The sequence below is a fragment of the Condylura cristata genome, unplaced genomic scaffold, assembly GCF_000260355.1.
Source record: "Condylura cristata isolate star-nosed mole 26May11 unplaced genomic scaffold, ConCri1.0 scaffold00005, whole genome shotgun sequence".
In the NCBI taxonomy this organism is placed as follows: domain Eukaryota; kingdom Metazoa; phylum Chordata; class Mammalia; order Eulipotyphla; family Talpidae; genus Condylura; species Condylura cristata.
The window spans coordinates 66,680,030-66,688,219 of NW_004567106.1; positions in this window are offsets into that span (position 1 = coordinate 66,680,030).

An 8,190-nucleotide genomic window follows, 5' to 3' on the forward strand; every position below is an offset into this window, starting at 1 on the left:
GCTTCCTTTCTTCTTGGTATCTAGCTTGCGCCTTGCCCCTTGACCCTCAAGCATTTGGGGTTGGGGTGGGTAGGTGGGTGGGTAAGGGGTGGCAACAGCAGAAATATGCTGTTACATAAAGGAGGCCAGGCTCTATTCTCTATTGTAACTGTTTCAAAAAGATCTTGGTGGAAGGATCAGGGTGCAGAAGTGGAATTTTACAGAGGGGAAGCGGAGTGCTTGTGACTTATTTGTTATTGGGATGCCAGCCAAGGATCATAAAATGTGGAAATCATCACTGGCTACCTCTGGTGACAGACGCCCTGACTCAGAGAGGAGGCCTACTCGGCTGGGTGCCCTTTACCATGCTGACTCTGGCCTGGCCCCGCTATTCCCAGGCTACCTGCAGTTCCTGATGCCACCTCTCCACACCCCCCCCCACCCTGTTTTATTGTGATATAACTGACATTTAACATATGTAAGTTTAAGGTGTAAAAGTCATGATTTGATATATACTGCTAAATGATTACTATGATAGGGTTAGTTAGATCTCCACTCTCAAATAAATCTGAACATGTATTATACAGAATATGCCAAGTTACCAAGCTATCCCTAATTCTCTAAAGGCAGAAAATGGTTATTATATATGTTATGTGCGGTTACTAGATGTGTGTATACAAATGATTAATGTGCCTACAAATATGTACATATAAAACAGTGGTGTTATGCATCTTATAGTTGGACATTTGAAGATACAGTCTACTACCACCTTTATTCTATCGCTGAGGCTGTTTTGCTTTGGGAAGTAAAACATGAGAAGATAGAGCTAAAGGAAGACTTTAATCATCATTATGACTGCTTATACTTTTAAAAATCTCTAAAGTACAAGGAATAAAACACTGCTGGTGGTTGTGTAGCTTAATCTGAAAATAATTAAGGCAACAAAAGAACTTCTTCCAAGTACTACTTGAGAGGAGTTTTCTGGAATAAATCTTTCTGATGAGTTTTGCTCTCAGTGATTCAGTTCTATATATTCCAGTCCCCGAAGGCTGGAGACCTGCGAGGGAAGGCCCTGGCATTTTCTATGCTAACCTAAATGTTTCCTCTTATTTCTTTCTGTGTTCCCCTTCCTGATCTTCAATATCTGCTTCCACCCTTATTTGTTGTTTGTTTTCTTCACAAAAGGCAAATGTTCTGTGAACATTTTCAATTTTATTCCATGGCCTTGGTCCTTATTGGGGTCCCCCAGATCATTCCACACAAGCCTCGGTAGCCTCCCAAGGAAACACCTGACAAGAGGTCACATTCATATGACAGAGGGCAAAGCAAGTCAACCTAATGAAGAGCTGAAGTTTCTAGAAGTTTCTAGATTACTTCTGTCTTCTACAGGTCAAAATCAAACACCAACTACAGGATATACACTGTGGACTTATGTGGTTTTAAATGTTACTGACTCAAGTGATCATTAAAAAGTCACTTAAAGACAAATTAAAAAAATTTAGACATCATATCATACCACTGTATGTAATAAGAGTCATCCCTGCATATGGCAAATGAAAAGAAAAAACAGCTCCATAAAATTGACATGAAAATATATCCTATAGTCCAGAACTAAAGTTCATCGTTTGTAAAAAAAAGTCATTTGCCATTACTACAAAGATGAAAATCTGTCTTTTTCCTGCCCTAAACATCCAAGCTACCATCACATGGTACATTTTGATAACTTGTATGCTAAAGGCATTAAGACACTTAAGCTCTTTTGGGTAATTTATTCAAATTTTCATTTAGCATTAAACACACACACACATGCATTTCACAGGAACACTTTCAAAACACTTGCTTTCCAGCCTTATTAAAGATGCCATTTATGTTCACAAATGCTATCACACTTGACTTCAAACCTCATTCCTCTGGGGCAGCTGGAATCGCCTCTTGACTGAGATTCCATTCATAAGCCCACCCTCACTGTTAATTTCATAGAGTTCTGGTTTTAAGACCAGGAAGTTGAGTGACAGATTTAAGTTCCCTATGATAAAAATTGAACCCTGGCCCCAGAAGTTATGACCCAGGCAATTATGTGACTGTATTAATGTTTTAACGGGAAATCTATTTCTTCAGTGTTAGTAATTTTTTCCACCTAAAACAAAAAGAATAGCTAAGAAAATAAACAAAAAAAAATCTTCATGATCTTCCTAAGATTTTTTAAAATGTCATTTGATGGATTCATTTTGTTTATTTTTTTCTGTTAGCTTAAATTTCTTCATAATTTTATATTTCACAATTAGATGAACTGAAAAGTTACTTCATATCTGAGTACATTTCCTTTCATTTCACCACCCAGACATTATCTACTGGAAGATCAGACTCTGGTGTAACTACAGCAATGAGCGAGGGTTCAAATATGATTTAAACAATTAAACTGAATTCAGTTTCACTGACTGCTGTTAAAGCACAAGAGAGAAACTTGTAAGTAAAATAGTGGTCCCCTTCTTACTGTTACATAAAGTTCCATTTTGGTTTGGTAGATGTGACATAGATTGTATGACGAAGAGAACAAATCAGACACCTTAGTTAAGGAAGGATCATTACCCCTCTTCCTAGAATCCTTTGGATATATGCATCGAATAAATAAACGTGCGTTTGATTGAAGCTACAGATCTTTATTTTTATTTTTTATATCATCAGAAATTCAAAGGACTAACTCTCATGCCTAGAGTATTAGAAATACACACCTGAGTGGACATTTTAAAGGGTGAATCTGTATAATCGTCGCTTACCTTGTATGACTTCATAACCTGATGCCTTGGTGGTGGGAGGGGGCACTGAAAAGTACTAAGAAAAGTCTGCACTGACAAATGAAACAACATTCCTCACATTTTAATGATAGTCATCCTGCTTATCAAGTTCATATTTCACAAGTAGCATGAAGATAATTTCATCGAACCCGTTTCTAAATGATACGCTTCCGAAATAGTGTCCGCTAAGAGCCCGTGGGGCTTTACATCATTTTGTAAGGTCTGTTTATCCACAAGTTGCGTGGTGTTAAGTGAGTAGTGTGTCCACCTGAGCACATGTTGGGATCAACACTGGCTCTGCAGCATTCTTTTGTCAGTGATGACAATGAGGCTAGTCCTGATTGCGGCTCTGGGCATTTGAAAGGAAGAGCGAAAACACTGGAAATACAGTGTAGCATCCAATCTGCCTTAAGGGTCCTCTCTGTAAGAAAGACACAGCAGGGAGGCAGAGAGGCTCCAGACAGTGGCAGGGCCCTAAAGCAGCTTAACATCCCCAGGGGTCTCCAAGTTCAATGGCAACTGAAAAGGACCAATGGCAACTGGCACCACCGAAGCCTGGTGCCAAGGTCACCCTTGGCCTTGCGAGGCAGGAATCACATGGTTTAATGGGAAACCATGGTGATAGCAAGGTCTTGCAGTGAGTTACAGATTTGAGCTGGAATGAGAAAGGTGAGGTGTGATTTGAAAGGTTGAAGGAGAGTGTTCTGGATTATACAATGGAGTGAGTGGGTGGGGGCGGGGAGGTTGGCACGGTGGCTTCTGCCCTCACAAACCTCAGGCTTTGCTTGAAGACCAGCAGGGAGGCACAGTTACATAGCAGTGGGGCATCCACAAGGACAGGCCAGCAAATGACCATCTACACTGGGTGCAGCAGTGACCACCTGAGCCATCAAGTTCGGTCTCCAAGTGATTCTGAAAGCCCGGAAGCTGGTGCAGTCCTGTTACTACAACCACTCGCCTCCCTCTGGTCCCAGCCCATCAGCGTCGAGTCCCCGTTTTCTGAGTTGAATCTTGGGGGAAGAAAGGCCATTTTGGAGAGAGAGTGGAAATCAACAGCACGGTGGAGCTTGGGGGGAGAGGTGACCGTGAACAAGTCACAGGCGACACCGAAGACCAAAAATACTGGCAAACACAGCGCAGCAGGACAGTGAAAATATATCAGGAGAAAGATGGAAATCCAAGATTCACACCCCGAAGGGGCTGAGAGGGTGGTGCTGCAGGAACAGAGAGGATGTGAAGAGCCCTGGTGTGGAGGGATTCTGTCGGGGCCGGCCTAGGGGGCAGTGTGCTCTATGCCCTAAGAGAAGAAGCAGGACAGGAGAACACGCAAAAGGCCCCAGCCAGAGAGGCTGACCTCAGGGCTGGTGTCAACACCAAGATAAAGATGGAATCTGTGTGGAGAAAGCTGTTTCTGGGGAGAAATGGTGTCAACAAAGAGCAGATGGCGACTAACGTAGCCCTTGGGGGCAGAGGCATTGCCACACTGCCTGAGGAGACACTGGGATCAAGGGGAAGAGCGAGGTAACTGATGCAACACAGGGAGACTGACGCAGGGCAGTCACAACAGGAAGAGTGACTGGGCCTGGCTTGAGAGAAAAGGGGCGCTCCCCTGCTCCCCCGGAGAGCAGGAGCTTGAGCTGGGCCACGTTTTGCCCTTTGCTTTTCCAAGAAACGTGATTCTCGTAAGGACTTTCAAAGCCTTCCACATCATCTTCCTTGAATCTGCAAATCCTACCACACGCTGCATTTGGCCAGTTGGGAAAACATCCTTTTCCTCCTCTTTGCCAACTCCCCACCTATCTTTCTACCTCCTGGCTCATTATCTGTCAAAAACAGCCCCCCTGTGTGTTCCGATGGCCTCACCGTGCTTTCCGAGACGTGCTAACCTCAGCCACGACAGCTTTAAGCCCATCTCAAATCAGCCTTTCTATGAATCTGGCCTCTCCCTGGGTCTGAGCTGTCAGCCTCTGCGGCCGCCCCGGCCTTTCTCTGCAGCGGGCAAGCGCCCGTGGTTTCTAACCTCGAGCTCCAGAGGCCTCGCGCACGTGTTCACAAGCTCCACACGTCCCCAGCTCAGTCGCATTCTGGAGCAGTAAAGAATGACATGGAAACAGACACCGGCTTTTCCCTTTCTTTGTCAAGGAACTGGGTGGAATCAGTGAAAAGAATTGTACAAACAATTGTACAGAAACAGCCTCAAGACTCGTATCAAAACCACAGTGGCGTGAATTATCTCAAAATAAAACCTTTGATCACAGGCATATTCCTTTGCCAGGGCAGCGGGAACACAGCACACAGACGTACACGGTCGACACATTTGTGGTCCCCGGTTTTGAGGGCTTGGGGGTCCAAGGTCAAGCAGGTAGAGGGCTCCTTCTGAGGCCTGCAGGTGCTCTGGGCCTGCCCCGGTGTGTGGAGGGCTGTATTGTGTGAGACGCTCTGGGCGCCTGTGACTGAATTTCCCTTTCAATACAGACACCAGCCATATTGGGTAAGGACCCACCCAAGCGACCTCACTTCACCTGATGACCTCTGTGGACACTCTGCCTCCAAATAAGACCATACCTGAGGCCCTGGGGTTAGGAATCCAAAGCGTGTGAACCTACCCCCTGGACATACGGGACCATTTGCCAATGTCTCCTCAATTAAAACAAAAACAAAAACCAATGTGGAAGTTTTTTTTGGGGGGGGGGGAGGGACACAATTCGCCCCTCTGAGTAGGCTTTAAAGAAATCTAAAGCATTTTACTAAAGTATATGTTCCTCAGGATAATACAGTCACGATACTGCAAAGGAACTGTCTTTATTTTCCTTTCCTTGGAGAGAAGATATTTAGCTGTGTGATTTCCCTGTATTGTGCTTCAAAGGACCTATGAGGGCAGTCCAATGACTAAATATTATATAAAGAAACAAAAGCAATGAGTTTTTTTGAAATAAATTCTGCCTAAGTTTAGGTTATGGCGCTTCCAGGCGAGGGCGTGCAGAACGACACCCCCCCCCCCGCCCCGCTGGGTGATGGGGTCACGCGGTATAGAAGAGACTGGCGCGGACATATCGGGGAGGCCAACATGGGGACGAGTGAGCGGAGTTTCTGGTTCTGAATCTGAGTGTGACACGCTTTCGGCAGCAGAACCCAAGTGTTGAAAGCTTGGGCTGGGCGCGGGGTGGTGAGGGCTGGCAAGATTCCTTCTCCATTCGGGTCCACACTGGGGCAAAAAAGAGCCTCTCAGTGTCTTCCCAGGCAGGCTCAGACCCTCCCGCTCCCCACACCGGCCTCTGAGTCCCAGGTCCCTGTTTCAATGCTGCGTTTTCTTCCCAGTGAGGATCTCAAGAAGACAAGCTGTTCAGCAAACTTGTGGGGCAGAAAAGCCAAACATCACAAACCTTCACACAGAAACCAGCTACCCTGTTTCAACCCACTTAAAAACGGTTTTTCAAAGATAAAGAAGGCGACTGACTCACTCTGTCCCTGAAATGTTCTTTCAAAAAGATGGTTGAAATTTTTACAGAATTAATTTTCAGGTGCTCAAGTGGCCAGTCTTTGCAACACCACTGTCTGAATCCTTCGCCACTCTGTTGCTAGCGAACCCACCCCCCTTCAATCGGGGTCTCAGAATCATTCCTGACCATCTGAAAAAACCGGGGAGCCAGATTTAGGGGTGTGGGGGAGCCTGGCAAGGCTGGGGGAGCCTCCGATGGAATTTTTCGAGCCTTTAGAAATGCTTTACAAGGCGTAAATCAAGACTAAAAGCTCTAGCCAGGTCCCCCTACTTTGACACAAAGGAGAATGCCATCCTTAACTTTCAGGATCCATATGGGTAAAGTAAAATTTAAATATTTCTAAAGATTTATTTATGCATGCAAGAGTTAGGGTGCAGACCAGAGGTGCAGGGGGTGAGAGGATTCCCCAGAGACAGAGTGGGGAGGAGAACAAGCCAATTGACTGAAATCCACTGCTGAGGGGAGCAGCGGGGAAGGGTCAGGAGAGGTCTGCTGCGCCCTGTGGGTCAGCTCCCTGGCCGGGGATCGAACTCATGCCACAGTGGCTGTGGACAGCTTCATAGTGCTACACTTGAACCCCCTGCGCCACCGGGGAGGCCCAAAATTATGTGTTTAACTTACTTTCCCCTTCTCATCCCAAAGTCCGCCCAACCCTGATATCTCCTGAGTTTACTCGGGTTCCTCGGAGGGGCTTGGCATACGCAGTCGGAACCGGAAAACGCGACTCGTCCCCATGGGCGTAGCACGGTGCCACCGCCAACTCCTTTACTACCACAGCATTATGCAAATTCAACCGCACGTTTTCTGGCTCTCTGTGGGGGTTCTGTTGCCAGGTGACCCCTCCAAAGGTCGGCCGGACGCCTCGCTCCACCCGGCGCCGGCCATATTGGGAAATGGGGTCCGTGAGGCTGCTGAGGAGTTAAAGCGAGGCCGTGAAGGCAAGTCCTGCTGCAACATGGTGGTGTCTTCTAACAAGACGAGGAAGCACAGGGAGAGAAGGTTCCGTGGCAGAGGTGGACGCTGGAGAGAGGCGCCTCTGAGCCAAGGAGTGGCAGAGCCAGGAGAGGCCGGGAAGGGGCGGGCCCGGAGGGTCCGTGGGGGCCTGGCCTCTCGCCTCCAGAAGCACTTGTGGTGCTTTGTTACGGCGGCCAGGGCGCTCAGACACTCCGCCAGGCCATCAGGGTGGATTTCATTGCAGAAACGCGCGTACTCAACCTCTGATAAAGCATTTATGCGACTGCAGTCACCCTCGCCACCGGGCTCCGTGACCTCTTGGTTGAAAAGCAACAAGGTCCTCACCCCCACAGCCCCCGCGTTCTCGTTCCAGGGGGACAGCCACTTCCTTCACATGCAAACATATTTGTTTGTCATGATCCACGTCTGATTCTGACCGCACGGTCTTCTGGGGGCGGGTGAAGGTGCCTCGCTGGTGGCCTCAGCGCCTGCCCCTTCTGCACCTCACCTTTGCTGTGTCAGGGCCCCAGTGCCAGGGACCCTCACCTGCTTCTGCTCTCAGGGCAACACCTGTTTGCGCTTCTTAGGAAGTTCTGCTCAAAGCCTGCATCTACCTGCAAAGGTGTCTATGGCTATCGTGATACCTGGGAGGCAGGTGCATGACCCCTGTGCCTGGTTCTCTTCAAACACAGGACTCCCGCCACCCTCCTCTGGAAGCGCAGTAACAGCCTTCTCACTTGACTGACCCGCAACTGCTGTTTACAACGGTAACTTACTCCAATCCTTTGTTCCTCGGAGAGAGCTTTCACTACCCTGGGCTGCCTTGAAGTGACATCTGAGGAAATGCAATTAGCGATCACTTTGGGAAAGGTAGAGGAAGCCCCAAGCCGCAGTGGAGTGGGGAAGAGGAAAGCGAGGAAGAGACCCCGGAAGGAAAGCTGGAGTAATGGGGTGGGGGGGTG